The sequence below is a fragment of the Protopterus annectens genome, chromosome 1.part2, assembly GCF_019279795.1.
Source record: "Protopterus annectens isolate FY-2018-M chromosome 1.part2, PAN1.0, whole genome shotgun sequence".
Taxonomy (NCBI): Eukaryota; Metazoa; Chordata; order Ceratodontiformes; family Protopteridae; genus Protopterus; species Protopterus annectens.
The window spans coordinates 1,220,418,509-1,220,440,090 of record NC_056727.1 but is presented as its reverse complement, the minus strand read 5'-3'; the positions used below and the strand labels follow the sequence as shown (position 1 = coordinate 1,220,440,090).

At 43.5% G+C, this 21,582-nt stretch overlaps 1 protein-coding gene across 2 annotated transcripts in view; it reads left to right on the top strand.

The window, feature by feature from the left end:
* The window catches only part of MACO1 (macoilin 1), a 1,116,587-nt gene that overhangs the window by 929,879 nt on the left and 165,126 nt on the right, over positions 1–21,582 (top strand). The window lies entirely within an intron of this gene.

Sequence of the window (21,582 nt, the reverse complement as noted above, 5' to 3'; positions counted from 1 at the left end):
CTCTTCCTCCGGCCCCTGCCAAGCCAGACAGATATTACAGGGTCCCGGACACACACTACCATTTGTATAAGGCTCCTGTTGCAGACCCTGAAACCATTTCACAGGGCCCTAAAGGTGTGGCAGCTGCCTCTGCCAAAAACCCTCTTCCCTCTGAAAGGGAATCTAGAGCATTAGAGAGATGGGGTAAAAAGGTTTATACTTCTGCTACTCTTTCGGCCAGGGCCTTGAACTGTCAATTTCACATGATTCAGTACCAGGAATTTTTGTTAGACCAGCTAAATAAAAAACTATCTTCTCCTGAACCTTTAGACCGCAAGTCCCTTCAGGATTTGGTACATAACTCTCAGCAGGTCAGTAACCATTTCTTAAAATGCGGCTATGATGCACTGGAGGCTTCCTTTAGATCAGCTGTGACTGGAACAGTGATTCGAAGGCATGCCTGGTTAAAAGAACACTCCTTACCAGACCATGTTAAGTCAAAACTCCTAGATGCTCCCATGGAGAAACAGTTTGTTTGGCTCCCCTGCACAGGAGGTTCTAAAAAAGGTGGAAGAAAAAGCAAAATCTGTCCAAACAGTCAAGGATTTCTTACAGGTCCAACCTCCGAGGTTTAGCAGAAATTGGCCTTCGAAGAATTGGTCCTTTCTAGACAACTCCAGAGCGCAGAGAGGCAGAAGTAGACGCCCAAGAGGCAGAGGTCAATCTAGGGGTGCCTACAGGGGACGTCAGTGGCAACCTACCAACCAGAGAAGTACTGCCACAGAATCAACTACAACCACTTCCACAGGGCAGACACAATGACTTGGCTCTAGTTCCGCCTACCAGGGAACAACTGGAAGCACCCTTGGGCGGAAAACTAGCCTTATTCTCTGACAACTGGCATTACATTACAGGAGACAAATGGACTTTACAAACAATAGACAAGGGCTACAGGTTTCACTTCCATACTCTACCAAAAAAGAGAGGAATGCCAAACCTACCACCAAGCCAAAAACAGGCGCTCTAAGACAAATCAACAACTTACTAAGGATGAGAGCTATAGAAGAGGTGCCACCTATGGAACAAGGCCAAGGATTTTACTCCAGGCTTTTCCTTGTACCAAGAAAAGAAAATCAATGGAGACCTATTCTAGATTTGTCCGCACTGAACACATACCTCATTGTTCCAAAATTCAAAATGCTGACCCTCCAGCAACTTCTTCCCATGCTGGGCAAGGAGTCTTGGCTGATGACTCTAGATCTCAAGGAGGCATACCTGCACGTCCCTATACGACCAGATTGCAGAAGACACCTCAGATTTCTTGCAGGATCAGAGCATTATCAATTCTCAGCATTGCCTTTTGGCTTATCTACTGCGCCCAGAGTATTCACGAAATGCCTGGCATCAGTAATTGCTCATTGCAGACTTCAGGGAATTCAGATTTACCCATACCTGGACGACTGTCCAATACAAGCGGACAACAAGGCAAAGTTAACAAAAGATTTGGAAAATGTCATACAACTGTTGCAAGCCTTGGGATACACAGTCAACATGCAAAAGTCAAGACTAGTACCATCCCAAAGGATAACATTCTTGGGTGCAAAATTAGACACATCAACTCAGATGGCTTTTCTCACAGAAGAAAAACAAAAGCAACTACCAGTCTACTTCATGACATTAACAACACAAACTCAGCTTACTGCAAGGAAAGTCCTGCAAACCCTGGGCTACATGGCATCCTGCATAATATTGGTTCCGCATGCCAGGCTGCATATGAGAAAGCTACAATGGTATCTAAGGAATGTATGGTCTCAACACAAGCACAGTCTAGAAGCCCAGATTCCAATAATTCCATGCCTGAAGCAAGAATTCCTGTGGTGGGCTCAGGCCTGTCAGTTGAACAGAGGCTTGCCTTTCCACAAACCACATCCAAGCCAGACCATCACCACGGACGCTTCAGACCTAGGATGGGGGGCACACATGGTGGACAAGTGTATACAAGGCCTATGGACCCAAGACCAGCTGAATCTACACATAAATCTAAAGGAGATGCTGGCAGTGAAACATGCAATCCAGGCATTCAGACCACTCCTTCAACAGGGTCATCTGCTGATAAGGACGGACAATACCACAGTCATGTGGTACATCAACAAACAGGGAGGTACACATTCATATCCTCTATGCCGGATGGCAATGGACCTGTGGAATGTGGCCCTGAACCTCAACATTCAACTTCAGGCCAAATTTGTACCAGGAAAAGAAAATTCTCTAGCAGACACCTTAAGCAGAACTACCACGGATGCTCACGAATGGATGCTGCATCCAGATATCTTCAAAGACATAACAAAGAAATGAGGACTACCACAGATAGACCTCTTTGCCTCCCCACACAATCACCAATTGAAGAAATTCTGCACAAGAGCATACCACCCACTTGCTTGGAGGGTGGACTCCCTTTCCTTCAGCTGGAAAAACCTGACAGCATATGCATTTCCACCTCTTCCCTTGATGTACAAAGTTCTACTGAAGATCAGAGAGGATCAGCCAAGGGTAATTCTGATAGCTCCAGACTGGCCGAGGCAACATTGGTACCCGCTACTGAGAAGCATGTCTCGGACTCACGCATGGCATCTACCTCTATGTCCCTTACTACTAACACAGGACAACTACAAGATCCTACGTCCAAACTTGAAAACACTGCAGCTAGCTGCTTGGAATATTGCATAAAACAAAATAACCCAGGTTTATCTCAGAGGGTTAAGGACATTATCCTGGAGGCACGCAGACCCTCCACAAGGAAGACTTATTCAGCCAAGTGGAAAAGATACCTCATTTGGAGTGCAGCAAAGGGAGAAAATGTCTCATTGGCAAACATAGCACACATCCTGGAATATTTAGCAGAGCTGTTCCACAATGGCCTGTCTTACTCCTCCATTAAGATTCATGCATCAGCAATTTCAGCAGAATACAACATGGATCCTCCTGTCTTCTCTCATCCTCTACTCAGGCAGTTCTTGAGAGGAATCAAAAATGTAAAGCCTCCAAGGAAACCACCTTTACCTACATGGGATCTCAACTTTGTGCTGGAAAAGTTAACACTTCCCCCTTTTGAACCAGCAGCAACAGCAGAATTACAATTCTTGTCTTGGAAAACTGCTTTCCTGCTAGCAATTACTTCAGCAAGAAGGGTATCTGAGTTACAGGCATTAATGGCAGTACAACCCTTCCTTATCTTCCATCAGGACAGAGTCTCTCTGAGAACTAACCCTACCTTTATGCCAAAAGTGGTCTCCAGAGTATCATTGAACCAAGCAATTCATTTACCTACATTCTTCCCCAACCCACAGAACAGGGGGGAAAGACTGCTACATACCTTGGATGTGCACAGACAATTACGCTACTATCTGGACAGAACTAAGACCAGCAGAAAAACTGACCAGCTTCTGGTAGCATATGCAACAGGAATGCAAGGAAAAGCAATTTCAAAACAGACAATCTCAAAATGGATAGGAAATTGCATTCGATTTTGCTACTCTTTTCATGGAAAGACCACTCCTGATAATATCAGACCTCATTCCACAAGAGCTACAGCCACCACTACAGCTTTCCTACGAGGAGTGGCTACCAAAGACATTTTAGAAGTTGCTACTTGGAGCTCCGTGCATACATTTGCCAAGCATTACAATCTTCCCTTATAATCTAGATCCCGAGCAGGTTTTGCAACTGCTGTTTTGCAAGGGATCTTAACTACACCATCTTTATCTTAGTGCCTCCTCCCCCAGTTTGGCTATGGTATTCTACCCATATGTTAGGACTGCAGATGCATCCTTGAAGGACATAGTACAGTTTTGTACCTACCATAAATGTAGATGTCCGATAGGTATGCATCTGCAGTCAGGATTACCCACCCTCCTTCCCCTCTGCGGTATTCCTAGGGTATTTACCCCTCTTTTAGCTAGCTGGGGGAATCTATTATGGTGTATTTGTTTGTATATATATATATATATATATATATATATATATTTGTATATTTTTATATTGTTTGCTCTCTACTGTTTGGAATTATTTGCATTTATCCAAATTTAGCCTTACTAGAGGGCACCTGGCATCTGGGGCAAGAAACACTGAGGAAAATGGTGTCGGCTGATGCCTTTATACCCAATAAACAGCAGCTATGACGTCGGGTGAAGTGCGACATCAGCCGAGGCCAGACCCAGACTTTGGAATCTGGCCGACCGAAGGGCTGCCTGAGGCAGGACAACCCATATGTTAGGACTGCAGATGCATACCTATCAGACATCTACATTTATGGTAGGTACAAAACTGTACTTTCTGTCTATTCACAAAGGATATTTCATGGCCTAGAAAGCTCTTCCTCCTTTCGTAGGAATTCCTCAACCACCTCATGAACAACTTTTCTTCCCAGAGGTGCTCCAAGAGTTGATATACCAGGGAACTATCCAAGAAGTTCCACTGTCACAAAGAAGAGGGTTCTATTCAAGGTTGTTCCTGGTTCTCAGGAAAGATGGCCTGTGGAGACCCATTCTTGACGTTTCTCACCTCAGCACCTTCCTAAAGGTCCCAGCCTTTTATCTGCTTTTGCTCCAAACTCTGTTTCTTCTCATTCTTCCACAGGCCTAGTTGACTTCCCTGGATGTCAAGAATGCCTACCTACATGTTCCCATTCATTCCCTTTATATGTTTTTTCTGTTGCTTCTTCACATTTTCAGTTCTGTGCTTTGCCCCTTTAGTCTCTTTACCACACTGAGGGTATTTGCAAAATGTTTAGCTCCTGTGATTGCTTTCTGCAGACTCCAGGGCATACAGGTCTTCCCCTATCTGGATGACCTGTTACTACAGGCACCCTTCCCTGCGAACTTGATCCACAATCTCCTGTTTACTACTAATCTTCTGCAAAGATTAGGATTCACAGTCAATTTAAAAAAAAAAATCCATGCTCACCGCTTCACAGGACCATATCTTCCTGGGGTGCAGGATTCAGACAGATCTCATGTTGGCCTCTCTTCCTCCTCAAAAAATTCTCCCTTTAGTCAGTTACTTCCAAGACCTTCATCCTCTGTAGTCTTTGACAGTCAGGGAGTTTCTCAAGCTTCTAGGCTTCATGGCTTCTACTGTTCCCATGCTACCCCTTGCTATTTTCCACATGCGAAAGTTTCAATGGTACCTTAAAAAAAAGTTTGGATGTAGCATGCTCACCCACTGGAGTTTGCTGTCCTACTGCCTTGGTGGATTCAGCAGATTACCAGAATCCAGGCATGTCTCTACAGCCTTCCCTACCAACTCAAGAGTTGTTCACAGACTCACACTGGTTGGGGGGGGGGGGGTAGCCTTTGCATCCATGAAGGTACAAGGCCGGTGGGCTGTTTCACACAGGAAGGAACACACAAGCATAAAGGAGATGAGGGCTGTTCTGCTGGCTCTTCAGGCATTTCATGTTCTTCATCCAGGACCTCTAAAACTGTTTAGACAACACCACAGTTCTATGGTATGTGAACAAACTGGGACAAAATTTCCTGTGCAGGCTAGCTCTTCTGTCATGGGGATTGGCAACTCAGTACCAAGTCACTCTGCAGGCAGTGTACATCCTTTCCATCCAAAATTTGTGGCAGACACTCTGAGCAGGTCCATGACTCAGTCTCATGAATGGATGCTTCACAGGGATGCGTTTCTGGACATTCGTCACTGGTAGGGTACACCTCCAATAGATTTGTTTGCCTCCCCTGTGAACAGACAACTTCCAAAGTTTTGTGCCAGAGTTCCTGGTCCTCTGGTATGGAAGGTGGATGCCCAGTCAGTCTCTTGGGAGTGTATGTTTCTCTAAGGATTCCCCACCTTCCCTCTTATTCAGAAAGTTCTGCTGAAGATTCAAGAGGACAAACCAGAAGTCTTGCTGGTGACTTTTTTTTAGCCAAGACAGCATTGGTTCCGTCTTCTGCATTTAGCCAAGGGTAACCATCACAAGTTACCTCACAGGGTGGATCTCATCACACAAGACAGGGGATCACTCATTCACCCTCAGTTGTCAACTCTGCAACTCACACTGTGGGTGATAAACTTCTGATTCCTTTTAGATAACTTTTCTGTGTGGATGTGCTTAGGGTGCTGCAGGAGGCCAGGAAGCCCAATGCTAGGAAATCGTACTTAACCAAATGGAAGAGGTTTACTATCTGGTGTCTTCCTTGTAACCTAGACCCACTAAATGTGGACATTCCTTTGGTTCTAAGTTACTTGTGTGAACTTTTGAAAGCTGGGTTGGCTTATTCTGAGAACTCACCTTTCGGCTGTTTCTGCATGTCTGCCTCTGTCTCACCCTTTGGTCTCCAGATTGGAGGTTAAACTTTTCCTTGAGGGCATCCTTCACATTAGACCTCCCAGGAAATTTGTTCCACCTCCCTGGGATCTTAAGTTTGTTTTGGAAAAACTTAGTGTGACTCCTTTTGAGCTTGCAGCAATAGCTGCACTGTAATATTGTACTTGGAAGACTGTGCTTCTACTTGCTATTACCTCAGCCAGAAGGGTGTCTGAACTACAAGCCTTGATGGTATTTCCACCTGTCCTGGTTTTACATAAGGACAGAGTTTCTTTGCATATCGACCCTTCATTTATGCCCAAAGTTGTGAATGAGTTGTTGCTTAATCAGTCCATTAACTTGCTCAGCTTTTTCCCTCTTCCAGTGAGAGGATCCTACATATGTTGGATGTGCACAGACAACTCGGACTTTATCTTGGTAAAACTAAAGCTATCAGGAAATCTGATCAGGTTTTTGTCTCCCTTCATCCCATGGCTCTGGGAAAAATTGCCTCCTAGCAGACTAATTCTATTTGGATTTTAAAGCAATTTCCTGTTATGTTTTCTCTCTTCTTCTGTTAAGGCTCACCCTTCTAGGACTGTAGCTTCCTCTTGTGCTTTTGTTTCAACGATTTGGATTCTTCCTCCATTTTAGAAGCAACCACTTGGACTACTGTTCATACCTTCACTAAACCTTACAAGTTGGATGGCATTTCTAGGTCCAGAGCAGGTTTTGCTAGAGCCATTCTCCATGGCTTCATAGAGACTGCCTTGGCTGCTTCCTCCTACCTTTCTCCTTCATGAGCTGTGGTACTCTCCCTCATGTAATGAATATTGCAACATAGAACTAGGACATAGAATAGTTGTGTGAAATGTTAGCCATAGATGTCCTTCTGTTCCATGTTGTAGTATTCTGCCCCTCCCACCTTCCCCGATTCTTGTTCTTTGAATGTGTTTTCCTCATTGGTAGCTTAGGCTGATGTTCTTTCTGGGGTATTCAGATCTGAGGATGGCACATGTGGGTGTCACTTTTGTTGGCAGATGCCTGCCATGGGCCTATGTGCGACGTCCCACATACCTAGCAGTGATAAAAGGCTTTTGTATACTGGCCGGACAGTGGGGTAGTTTATGGCGGGGAATCCCTGATGTAGTGAATACTGCAACATGGAAGAGGACAGTTATAGTTATGGTAAGATTTTACCCAACTATTCTTTACTGCTTTTCGAAAAAGGAAGATCATTTGTGAATACCAGAGTCAGTCCTTTGGTTCAGCCTGGCTTTCTGAAAATGGTTAAGTGCCCTGTTGGAGAGTTGCTGCTGCTTTGCCTGTTTACTGCATGGTGAATTTACACTTGTTATTGCTGCAGTTTGTTGCAGGTTGGTTGTTGTCTGGTATTGGGTTAGGTGTCAGTAGCAAATGTGATCAGGCGTATTTCTTATAACAAAGAAATTTCCCACAAAGACTTTAATAGTCAGTATTTAGGCACAGAGTATAATGCTACCTATTGTAATCATGGTGCAAAGTCCAGTCAGAGGGCCACAATATGAAAAGCAAAAAATCTTGACTAATCAGAAAAGGTTATGCACCTTGTCTGTCGAGGTGGTTGTCATTTCAGCCACAAATGAACCATCTAAAAACACGCTACCATGCAAGAGGATGGACCAAAAGACGAGGCCAGTGATGTTCCAGTCAATTTCCAAGGACCTTCTGGTCTCGAACACCAGCTTCTCAGATTCCTACTTAGCCCTGCCAAGAAACCACCACATTATTAGAAGAAAAGCAAGTCCTCACAAGCTAAATCATATTAGATGTCCTTCAGCCCAGATGAAGATGGTTACACTGAGTCACTAGAAGAATAAATTGTTTTTTAATACATGGTCTCTATTTCTTTATGAAAAAACATTTGGTATCCTGCTGTATTTTTGGTTCTAAAACCTGTTCCCTTATGGGAGAGGGTATTGTAGTTTGCATTATTGTATGCAGGGATGTTCACAGCTGCCATGGATGGAGGTAGCTTGAGGGGAAGAATAAATTCAGGAGAAAGTGGCAACCTGTCCAAATGTGGGCGCTTGAAATCCCTTGGGGCCGAGACACTTAGAGGGCAGCTGTAACTTGAGTTCATCCCTCTCCTTACCTTTCAAATCCTGCCCCATTGCAAAAGCTTCTGCCCATTCTCAGAAATATATAGGAAATCATCAGGGACTCTTTATGAAGGAGTGGGAAAAAATCATGCAACTCTTTGGTCCTAAGACTTGTGAGATAGGAGTACTAACTCCATTTCATAAAGTAATCAGCATTTTTGGGCATTCCCCTAGTAGACAACAAAGACATCTTATCGGGCCATCATTAAAAGAACCCCTTTATTAGCGGACGCTGAGAGTTTACCAGGTCAGGGAAAGGCAAAGTGTTCTCTCTAAGATTATTTGTAGCCTGAAGAAAAGATGATCCAAGAAGACTTATCTTAGACCTATCAAAAAAAAAACTTCTAACCATTTGTGGGGCCGTACAACCTCTCCTCATTCCCCAGGTCTCTTACCCTGGATCTCAATTGCTTGCCTTCACATACCTGAAATTCAAAGGAGGAGGGTGCCCATTGCCACTTTATCTCTCTGCCTTGTGATTTGTCTACTGCACCAGTATCTTTACAAAGTGCCTGACTCCAGTAGTTGCATATGGTAGAATCATTGCACTTGTATCTTCCCTTAACAGGATAATTGCCTCATTCAGGCTGTCACACAGGAGGAGTTGCAGTGGGACCTGCAGTTCACCCTGGCCTGCTTCCAGACACTAGTACTCTCTGAAGCTACCCAAATTACAGTTAACCCAATCTTAGCAAGTCTACTACCTAAGAGGCGTTATGATGCCACTAGTCAAGGGGCACATCTTCTCTCTGAGAAGGTGCCGTTTCTGGATGCAATTTTGGTTTTATACCACAGCAGAATTAAGTTACGGTTAGGGGATAGAACCCTAGGTTATATGGCGCATCTGTCCCAACAGTCCTCTTGACAAGTTGTCACAAGAGAAAGCTGTAGTGGTACCTATGAAACAGATTGTCAGCATGCCCACACCCTAGAATGTCCCATCCCTCTTCTGTTCCAAAAGAAAGAACTGTATTAGATTCAGCAGATGAATCTGTCAGGCTAGGGTGGCTTTCAAACTAACCCTTTCTCCACTTCACTTAGAGTACCTCTCTTACTCTATTCATATGTAAATTTGGATGACCATAACTGGCCCTCATGAATAGGGGAAGTATGTATCACAGCATATATTTGTTTGGCCCAGCTTTGGTTATTCATACTGCAAAATGTAAGTGCTATTTACCATGGGAATGCAAGGTTAGGCATCTGAAGATACTTCAGATCGATGGCATAATAAGTACGTGTGAGCCAAAACAACTGATTAAACGTCTGGGACATAGCTTGAGGCAAACTCAGGAACCTGGATAAAACCTCAGCAGAAGTGCATCAACACCAAAGAAATGTCAGTTGTAGTTTAGCTGTAAGATTTCAAACAGGCATGATAATCAGAGACCCTGCGTATACCCACAGATGCCGCAGCCATGTTGTAGATCAACAGGGGGAGCCCAGTCTTACCTTTAGTGCAAGATGGACATAAAGGCTTGGCATCTGACCCATGAGTCAGGTCGGACTCTCAAAGCATCCATCCCAGGAAAATGTCCTAGCATATAAGCTAAGCATAACAGAATCCGTACATTTGGGAATGAATGCTGAACAGGAATACATGTCTGGACTTAGTTCACAGGTGGGGTGCACCAAAAAATAGATCTAATGTCAATTTTCATTCACTACTCAACTACTGGGTTTGGATCCAAACCTCTGATCTGATTCTGGCATTACTATAGCTCGTGGCCAACTGAAGGTCTTGAGCTCATCCCTTTCCATAATGCACAAACCCCTAACATACCTCAGATCTCATTCGCCACTTTTCACATATAGATGTGGCTTGCTTTGCTCTTGAGCAGTTTTGAGAAGTGCTTTTTTTAATAATTTTTATCTGCCCTTTCATTCCTGTGTACACTGTATTTCTTAAATACCGTTGCTGGTATTTTTCTCAAGTATTTAAAACATTTGCTATTTTTATACATTTAAAACTTCCCCTTCTACTGTTGGTGTATTCTTTTTTTGTACCATAGTTGGTACTCCCTCAGCCTTTTCATTTCTCCTTACCCTTTCCTAAACAAAACAAAAAAAAATTCTGTTATGTCCTGCTAGTCTAGTTACATCAATCATGTCTGAAAAACGGTTAAAGAAATGTAGGAAATGTGGCCATAGGTTACCTTGTTCCTGGCGCTCATGATCTCTGCGTCTATTGTTCAGGCAGAGAACATCTTAATGTGGAATGCATTTGCCAGAGTTTTAGTCCATGAGCTATAGCAAACTGTAAAAATTGATTTTAAAAGGATTACTGCCCACTACTTCCGAAGCCATATCTGGGGCTCACCCCTCTAAGGTAGCTTCTAAGGATCCTCCAAAAAAGTCCTCAAAATTGGCTTCTTCGACTCTGCCTTCAATGGAGCCTCCACACAAAAAGTCCGGTTTGGATCTGAAGCCGTCCAGCGCAGAGTTCCACAGCATCACCTAAAATGTCTTCGGATCCTAAAGTACTTCCTTGGATCTGATACTCTCCCTGTATAGACCCAGTTCTTTCCAAGGTCCTAGCCCCCTTCCTTGAGAGACGACAATCCAGTCACCATCTGTTGCTTCATCTCATTTTTCCAGGAGGTCTCACCAAAGCCAATGTGAATAGAATGATGAAGTTTCTCTTGGCAAAAATACAGATGGGGGTTCTCCCAGCTCCTACCCCTTCGGGTCAGGAAGCCTTAGCCAGCTGTACCCCTCCAGTATCTGCTCCTTCTCCAATCCAACACTTAATTTTGGAGTCCTTGGATCCAAGTTTGCCGAGATTGTCTGGATCGGATCAGAGGAAATTGTGTCCTTGGATCCAGGGATTTCCCTGAGCTCGCCTGCTCTGAGTTCGGAGTAGAGAGTCTCTCAAAGCCGAAGTGCCCTGGTTGAATCTGAGGTTTTGGGGTGTACTACAAAGTTTTTGGAGCTTTCTCTGCCCTGGACACTCGGCTCCGACCTCTTGCTCGGGTAGATTACTTTCTGAGCAGATGGAGCCAATGGGGCAGAAGCATGTCTTCTTGGCTCCATCAGCTTCCTTCTCCCCGGGACAGTCTGCCTTTGACGTAGTGGAGAGTGTTCTCTGATTCATCGGGATGGATGGTCTTTTCCCCCCTCGGATTTTCCTTCAGTATCTCATGTCTCTGTGCTGAGAGCCTCAACATTCGACTCCACAGGGACAGCTAGTCCACACCCTGCAGACTACTCAGAAGGATATTACCATCTCTTCTGACACTTCCCCGGAGCATCCCACCGAGGAAGTTCCCTGGAAGAGAAAGTGCAAAAGGGGAGATACTTGGATTCCCCACAGGAATCTATCACAGAAGGCACTGATTTCGATGAAGGGGAAGGATCCTGTAGGTCATCACCTGAAGATGTCTCATTTGGAGGTATTATGGAGATCATCAATCAACGTGGTGATTGGTCTTCCCAAAATCCTTCTCCAGAAGAATCAGTGTTTCTGGAGGCATTTGGATCTGTCCCTTATACCTCCTGGGTAACTCCACCCATTGATGATCTCATAGATTTGATCTGTCAGCGGGCATGGAAGGAACATGATACAGTTGAACCTATCCCCAAGAGGCCAGACTGAATTCTGGCACCTCTGACAGGAAGGGAATACTGGAACAAGGGAGTTCCAGTAGCTGCTGTGGTCATGGGGGCAGCCACAAAGAAGGAACTTGCAGAACAAAGTTCCACTGTCCATCCCCCTAATAGAGAGTCCAGGACTTTGGACAGATTTGGAAAGCATGTCTATGCTTTAGAGACCTTTGCACTTGGGTTGCTGAACTATTTGATACATTTCACTGGATTGCAGAGATTTGATGGGACTGTCAGATACTGTTTCAGGGACCAGTACTGTAGAGACTTGAGCTTTGGTAGCCTCGCTGTTGGCAACCCTTCGGTCCATCTCAAATTCATCCGTGAGCCATATTTCATGCAGCTGAGGATGCAAGGGTGGTGGGTTCAGGCATCTCAAGGAGACACGCCTGGATGCATTTGTGACTTTGCAGAGCCTTTAAGACTTTCATCAGTGCTCCCTTTGAAGGATCTTCCTTATATGGCCCAAAGATGGACACACACTCCTGGTGTGAAAAAGATGGAAAAACTCTCTGTAGGAGTATGTTTTTTGACCCTTGAAAGAACTTTCTCTAGGAATCAATGAGCAGGATGAAAAAATGGTTCAGAAAATCTCAGGGTCCTTTTCCAAGGTCCGTGTGGCGAAGGTTCCCCCAGAGGCAAGGGGAGGATGCTAATGTAAGATGCCAGCTTCACAGCAGAGGTGGCCCTCAAAATCAAGGATCCTAGAGACACTTAGTTGACAGAGCCTATCAGCACTCCTGAAAGGAGGCCTAATTGTCCCTCTCAGGAGGCAATTGGAGGTCGCTTATCCCTGCGCCCGGCTTAGATATAAAAGATACTTGAGCGCAGAGGATTATTTCCAGAGGTTATATAATTCCCTTTTCTCATCCACCTTCATCCCCACAAAAGTTTCCCTAAGTTCCACCCAAGCAGAGGAAAGTAGCAGCACTGGAAATACAAAAGCTGCTAGAAAGAATCTTCCAGGAGGTCCCACCAAACCAGAAAGGATCTGGAATTTGCTAAATAGCATTTTTTAGTACCAAAGAAAACAGGGGACTGAAGACCAATTCTGGATCTCAGTAACTTGAACAAGTCAGTTCGACACTCAGTTTCAGATGGTCACAGTTCAGTCCATCCTTCCATTCCTAGGCAAGAATGATTGATTGTGCTTGGTAGACCTTCAAGATGCATGCTGTCACATAAAAATGAACAGGCAGTCCAGAAGGTTTTACACTTCTGGCTGAGAGCCCTTTGGTCTCACCACTGGTGGCAGCTCACTTGAGACTACAGGGATTCTGGGTGTTTGCATATTGAGATAACTGGCTTATTACCACTCTGACCAGGCATCTACTCATAATAGCAAGAGACCAGGTACTCTAAACTTGCTCTCTTCTGGGAATTACAATAAATTGCAACAAATCTCAGTTGCAACCATCTCAAACATCATGGGGCAAATTTTGATACAGTGTCTACAACAGCTTCATTTCCCCTAAACAGAGTACAAGCATTAAGATTCCAGGTTGCAAAAATTATTCACAACACTAAAATTTCAGCCCACTTGATTCTTCAAGCCTTGGGGTCAATGTCAGCAGCCATAATTCTTGTTCCCCTGGCAAGATGCATGAAAAATCTTCAGTGGATGTTAGCGTCCCAATGGTAGTCTTTGTCAATGAATGTCCATTCCAATAAGGATCACACAAACATGCAAGAAATACCTTTGGTGGTGGATAAGGTCAGATCAGCTTTTACAATGCAGTCTGTTCATTCCCCCTCAACCCAAAGCCATAGTGACCATGGACGCTTCCCAAATTGGGGTGGGGGGGGGGTACTTCCAGGAGAAAACAGTCCAAGGCACTTAGTTCCCTGAAGAGGCCAATTTGCATACAAATGTCCTGGAGATGAGCAGTGCTTTTAGTGTTCTAAGCCTTTCAGGATGCTCTACCTCTGGGGACAGTTGTGATCCAAGCTGAAAGTAAATCAGTGTGATACATCAGCAAACAAGGAGGAACCAGGTCTTATCCCTTGTGTCAAGAAACAGCGTGGCAGTGGTCGATCTCATTCAACAATTTTCTGATAGCAATGCACATTCTCGGGTAGTCCATTGTGATAGCAGACAAATTGAGCAACTCCATTCTACTACGTCACAAGTGGTCTCTCAACAAAAAAGTGATGGAAGCGATCTAATGTCAGTGAGGCCAACCTTACTGTGAACTTTTTGCGTCTCCTCTAAACAAGGGCAGCCGTTCTTTTGCCCTAACCCCCCCCCCAACAGAAGAATCACTGAGGGATGCTCTGCTCCATGATTGGCCCTCCAGTCTTTTCTTGTGCTTATCCGCCATCCCCATTGATTTCCAAATTCCTAAGAAATCTGGAAGGTTGAAGAGCAAAGTCATCCTCATTGCACCTTACTGACCTCTACAGGTTTGGTTCCCCTTCCTTTGGTCTCATCTCTTCCCATTTTGGATTCTGGATCCAATTTCAGACCTCCTGTCTCATCCAGCAAGTATGATTCATCCAGACATCTCAAACCTCAAGCTAACAACATGGTTTATCCACTTCTGTTAATAGCCAGACAACCTATGCACTCACCCCCTGACCTTCATATACTTTTGTCTTCTCATAAAGCTTCCACTAGGAAAATCTAGAAGAGTTAAGTGGAAGAGGTTTGTTTGGGAGCATCAAAAACATAATGATCCAGTTTCAGCCCCTACACAAAGTGTCCTACAATTTTTGCAGAAATGTTTGAGTGCGCCATCTCCTCTACCATTAAAGTTCAATTGGCAGCAATTTCTAACTTTCATGTAGGAGTTGACAGTTCTTCTCTAGCCTCTAAAATATACAAGGCTTTCATAAAGGTACTGTTTTACTTAGACCACCTTATAAAGATCTTACTCTTCCATTGGATTTTAATCTTCTGTGGCAGGCCTTAATCCATTCCCCCTTCAAACCAAGCGGGAAAATGTGATCTTACATTTCTGACTTGGAAGACTACATTTTTAGTGGCCATCACCTCTGCTAGGAGAATTTCAGAACTCCAGGTGTTGTCTTCTAAATCTCTGTACTTGATTTTCCATAAGGGTAGTGTGTCATTAAGAACTAATCCTTCCTTCCTAAGGTAGTGTCAGAATTCAGTATCAGTCTGTTAACTTGCCTGTTTTCTTTCCAAAATTCGAAAATAAAGGTGAGTATATTTTACCTTTGCTGGACGTTCATAGACTGTTTCTACTTGCACAGAGCAAAACACATTAGAAAACCTGATCAGTTATTTATATCCTTTGCAGATAACAAATTAGGCAAATCTGTTACAAAGGTTACATTGGCAAGGTGGATTTACAGACTGCATAGCCTTTGTCTATAGCAAGTCAGGGATGTAATTACCAAAACCTTTAAGAACTCTCTACTACATGTGTGGCAACCTCGTCAATATTTTTATCCAGTCATTCCATGGATGACATATGTGCAGCTGCTACTTGGGCTAATCCTCTTAATTTTATTACTCATTGCAAATTGGATCTGGTCTCGAGGGGAAGAGCAGCTATTGGTTCAACCATGCTTAGGAACATCCTTAGAGTCCACCCAGGATATCAAGTAGCTGGGGACACTATCCCAGTTTTTGAGGAATGAATGAAAATTGACAACATCAGATAAAGAAGTTATGTACTTACTGTAATGTTCCGTCGGTGTTTTCCATTTTCCTTCAACTCCCACCCACTAACCCCCAACCTTTGTCATCATGGACTTCTGAAAGAATGAGATGTTAAGACACCACAGTGTCTTGCATGGAGCTCCAGATGTTGATGTCCTTTTGCTAGGAACATTATTCTAATATCTACTGTTTATTATCTTGCAAACAAGATCCATGGCATGTTAGGAGTTGGTGCATTATGGGTAGGGAAGAGCTTGAGACTTTCAGTTGACCGCAAGCTTTAGTAATGGCTGAGTCGGATCTGAGGTTTGGACCGGAGCACAGTGGTTGAAGATTAAAAATGGACATCACAGGTAGAACTTTATGGTAAGTACATAACTTTTTTTTCGCTTCTCCAACAAACCGGTAATTAAAGTATTGTACCAGCACAACAAATGGGGGGGGGGTACTGTGCAGCAGATGCTTCTCATTCAGTTGCCTGTCATCCCATTCATGTTCTCCTTACAGTAATTTAGAAGGTACAGGAGGACAGACAAGAAACGCTGCTCATAGTGCTTTTTTCTCCCTTTTTTGCTGAAGCAGCATTCTCTGCTTTGGAGCATGAAAGAGCCTGTAGTAGTGCCTCAGTCTGTGGACCTAGTATCACACCAGGGGGTTCACTTGTGTACCCCAACTGGAAAACCTTAAGGCTTGGCAGCATGGATGATGGAGCACTGAAACCCTTTAGGCACATATTTACCGATAATGTACTTACAATCATGAGGAAAGCCAGGAGACCAAACTCTAGAAGTCCATACATAAGATGGAAAAGATTTCCCTTCAGTGACTTACCAAAACAGTGCCGGTCCAAACCAGAGAAATGTGTGTGGTCTTCTGATTCCTGTAAAGCCATGGAAAAAAAAGTCAGGCTTCTGTTTCATGGAAAGCATATGCACCTAGTATTTGCCTATCTTCCCCATGGCTCCCCTCTTCATTCCTTACTGCTAGGAAATCAAGTTCTGAAAAGGGTCCTTCATTTGCTGAGACCACCCAAGCAGAATCTCCACCCCCACACTGGGACATTAACCATGTTAATTGCTAAACTTTACAGTGTGTAAAATTTTGCATATGCTAGGAATTTTGCCATCTTTTTCCTCTGTATGGACCCAGGCCAAGTTTGAAATTGGTCAGTTTTGATCAGTGTGTTCTTCTCTGGTCAACAAATGGAAATAAAAAAGCAAAGCACACAAAATTTCAAAACAAGCATGTCCAGGAGGTTAGTCTACTGCATCTCAGTTAATTACAGTTTCCCTGAAAAGATTACTCCAGGGCATCTCTTTGCTTGCTGTATTAGGGGAAATTGCAACCACAGCCTTCCTTAATGTGTTTGGCACCAAGGTCATCCTTGGTTGTCTGTCCACACATTTTTCCAGACACTACAACCTAGCTGTTACCTCTAGAGCCAGGGTATTTTTTTGCCACTACCATTTTGTAAGAGCAGTTAACACATCCTTTCAGTTAACCATCCATCTGCACTGCATGAGAAATAGGAAAATTCACCCCGGGGATTGCTCCACTGGCTCTACTCAACAGAGGCACTGGGAAATAAGGTCGGCTGGCACGATGCCAGGGTAATCCTATGGGCTCGGCTTGTAAAGGCTCCAGGGCCATTACCTTACTACACACCTATGAACCTATAAAGCTTTGAAAATCATTCCAAGATTTAGCACTGCTGCAGTAATTAATTCCTAGTACAGTAATGTAGATGTCATGTAATTGTAGACATAGGAGTATGCTCACTGCTGCAGTAGTGTTTCCATCCCTCCAAACATCAATTTTTGACCTATTGCCATCCTGAGCTTTTGATGGGAGTACCCAGTCACTGTTCCCACATTCCCTCTCTTAATACTACAAGGCATACATCCTCCTTGGGTATGTTTAGTGCTTGGAGAGGCAGATCTTTTTCTTGTTGATGTGGCATCCTCTTGGGGCATCTGCCACCTTGGTGGCCAGTGTTCTGACTTGTACCAAATCCTTACTACTTCAGAAGGAAGAAAAAACTAAACAGTTTGCAGGCAGACATCCCTCTTATACCACATAATATCTGGATGTGAGGGTTTATACTTGACTGAGAAGGGGGGCATGAAAAGCTCTTGAAGTTTGACTGTATAGAGCCTTCTGCAGCATACGTCCCAAGAGTTTTCTCTGCTTCAGAGAAAATGTGCTTTACATCACACATTACTGTAAGTTCCTGTACAGTTGTACTTTTTTTCTGAAATCTGTAAATGCCCAATGAAATACTCAGTATATCTAAGATTGTCTGGAGGTCCTAGTGACCAAAAATTTAGGTGTGATCTGTCTACTGCCAGCAAGTCATTCCTAACTGATTTTTATTTTTTTCCAAAGCATACAAATTGACAGACCAGAGATACTTTATATGGAGAAGGTTACAGCTGACTAAAAAAAAAAAATTCTGCAGACTATTTCCAAAGGTCCCCTGACAGCTGAAGATTTTCTGTATGGGCATTTCAGAACTGTTGTCAGCTGCAAATGCCAGCATTGCTGGACTGTTATCGCTTGGACATATCTTTAAAATATCAGCTTTCTGCCATTTCAGACTGTTACCATCCACAACGCTCCACAGGGTGGAAGACAAAGCATTTCTGGACAGGTATTAACATTTCTGGGTTCCTCAGCTTCCCCCATCTCTTCATTGTGTTTTGAAATTTAAAATGGAGAAACTAACCTGCCATCATGTGAACTAGTATATCTGATGTCTTTTTCATTCACTCCTCAACTGATTGATTCAGATCAGCGAGACTGACTGCTGCTTCTACCAGATTTGGTCCTATAATTCTCAAGCTCCTCTCTCTACCCATAATCCCCTGCCAACCTATGTACCTCAGATCTCATTTGCCGCAATCGGTTTGAGACCCTGATCCCTCTGCTCTCAAGTATTTTGGAGTTGTTACAGCCTGTTGTGAGTTGGCTTTTAGTTTAAACATCTATATTTTGTTGTACTCCTACCTCTCACCCGTAATCTTTTGTACTAATTTCAGCTCCCTTTATAGCTATGTTTTTTGGCACCCTATCAAAGTACCATTGTTGGTACTCCTGCTTCATTACTCAATTATTTCTACCATTGAACTTTTCTATTCTTAGTATCTGATGTCAACTTTCATTCATTCCTCAACATATGGGTTCAGAACAGACACTGTGGTCCGACTTGGTCATAAGTCTAGCTCTTGGTCACCAACAAACTAGTGCTGTTTTCCTACCCATAGTGCATCATGCCTAACTTCCCTCAGATCTTGTTGCTGCTTTCGTGACTAGAGATGGTTGACTGCTTCTGTTGAGCAATGTAAGTGGAGTAAAATTTCTTCATACTTTATCCATACACGCTAGCCTTTAACTAATCTATCTGTGTTGGGTACTTTAATCTGCTAATTTTTTTTCCTGTCCTTACTAAACTTTTCTTTCCGTTGTGTACTTAGTGTATTTGACATTACCATAATTGGTAGGCCTTTCCTACCCTCGTTCATTCTTTCCTGACAAGGGTGTTTTACTTCTGTAGTTTGTCCATTTTTTCTGTTTTTGTGTGTGTGTGTGTGTGTGTGTGTGTGTGTGTGTGTGTGTGTGTATATATATATATATATATATATATATATATATATATATATATATATATTTCTGCTTACTGTTGTCAGCTATAACTTTTTTTTTATTGGTGGTCTTTCCAATTTTCCTGATATAATTGTTTTTTACATTGTCTGACAGAGGATTCAAGAAGTGTGACAGATGTGGGCATAAAATGCCTTTCTCAGATCCCCACACTCTGTATTGTTTAGGTGCAGAACACCTAGATCAGGAGTGCTATATTTGTTGTGGTTTTAATCCACAGGATTTAACGGAGAGGAAAAGCTAATATTAAAGGGTATGTTGCCATCTCCATTTTCTGCTTTATCCGGAGTTCGACCTCCTAAAGTGAAAGTTAGGGATCCTTCAAAGAGGTCCAGATGTTCTTAGTGTTTCACTGTTGCAGTCACCACATTTGGGTTATCTGCCTGCAGGTAGCCCTCAGCTGGCCTGAATACCAGAGGCTTGAGATTTCTGCATCGGATGCTGTCGCTTTTTCCATGACGTCACGTCGGCAGGGGTATAAAACATGCAGCCGATGCCATTACATCAGTCTTTCTTGCCGTGCGGTGCCGGAAGCAGTTCGCAAATGATAGTCAGCCGACTCCTGAAATGTTCATTTTGTCGAGTTTCAAACCTGAAGTATTCTAAAAAAATAAGTACCCCATTGGGAATCCTTTTTTCTTGCTCTAACAGATGTCAGTAAAAATTAATAATTGTCTTGCCTGTGGAAAGCGAATACCTCACAGAGATTTTCATTCTTACTGCATCACCTGTTTAGGCCCAGACCACGACGTCCCTCGCTGTCAGTTTTGTACCTTGTTGAACTATTCATCATCGGGCTGTTTTTGTAGCTAAATTCGTTTGCTCTCGATCTCTGTACTCCAAAATGTCTTCGGTAAGCCATCTGACTACAGATCTTCCGAAAACATGAAAGGATAAAGACAGAGACAGACCGCATAGGTCCAAGGCTGCCGACGACGCTGCTGTTAAGCTAATTGCCAGTCTGCCGATACTCAGTGAGGTGCTTTCGCAGCCCCTGATACCTGCTTCTACAGATTCGTGGGCCTGTACTGAGACCCATTTGGAGTCCGGTATGCTGCGAGATGCTTCTTCGACCTATGGAACCTGCGGATGTCTCTACCTTGGATGGGTCCAGAGCCACTGTGCAGGCACCAGCTTCTGAGTGTGTTTTCAGGCCTTCCGATCGTCATATTAAACTGACCGAATTTCTCAGGCCTAAAGTTCGCACTATGCCTAGGAAACCGATGACCAAAGTGCATTCTAAGGCCCACATGCCACAAAAACAAATGATTAGAATGGCTGAGAACCTCATTACTTTAATTAGGGGAAGTCAGCCTTCCCCCTCAAAAAGACCCAGAACTGATTTTCCTTCTGATTTTTCTGATCAGGAATCTGATTACTCTGATCCTTCTGATTTCCAAGATATATCCTTATCTACCAATGAGGATTCTGATGCAGAGGATTCCATTCCCTCTGCTTCCTCTCCAGAGGATTTTTTCTTTGGTGAAACCCTGCACACCCTTAGAGAACATTTCTGCTGGAACAACCAGGACTACTCCCAGTCCAAAAAGAGATTCAGGGAATTTTTAAGCTTGCCTCAACACAGGCCTCTAGCTATCCCTCCTGTTCTGGAAATTGTAGATGATGTCTTCCTTGAATCCAGGCTTACCCCTGATACCTTGCCTCCAGCTCCCAGGAAACCTGACTGGTACTGTAGAGTGCCTGACTCCCACAAATTCCTTTTTAGGAATCCTACTGCAGATCCAGAGACCATTTCCTAGGGACCTAAAGGCGTAAAGGCTACAACTGCCAAAATTCCTACCCTTTCAGACAGGGATTCCAGGGCATTAGATAGATGGGGAAAAAAGGTATACACCTCTGCTACTCTTGCCATTAGGGCTTTAAATTTCCAGTTTCATATGTTAAAGTATCAGCAGCATATTATGGAGCTAATTAAACAAAAAGTTGATTCCTGATTTGTGCAGAACACAAAGATTTACAAGAGTTAATGCATTCTGCAAATCAATTTGGTAAACATACTTTGCAATGTGGGTTTGCTGCTTTAGAAGCATCTTGCAGGGCTGCTGTCACTGGGTCTGTTCTTAGAAGACATGCTTGGCTTAAGGAACAAAACTTGCCAGATCATGTCAAAGCAAAATTACTGGATGCACCATTGAATCAAGAGCATCTATTTGGTAATAAAGCAGAAGTCCTCAGAAGAATGGAGGAGAAAGCTAAATCTATGCAAACTAAGGATTTCTTACAAGTACAGCCACCTAGAT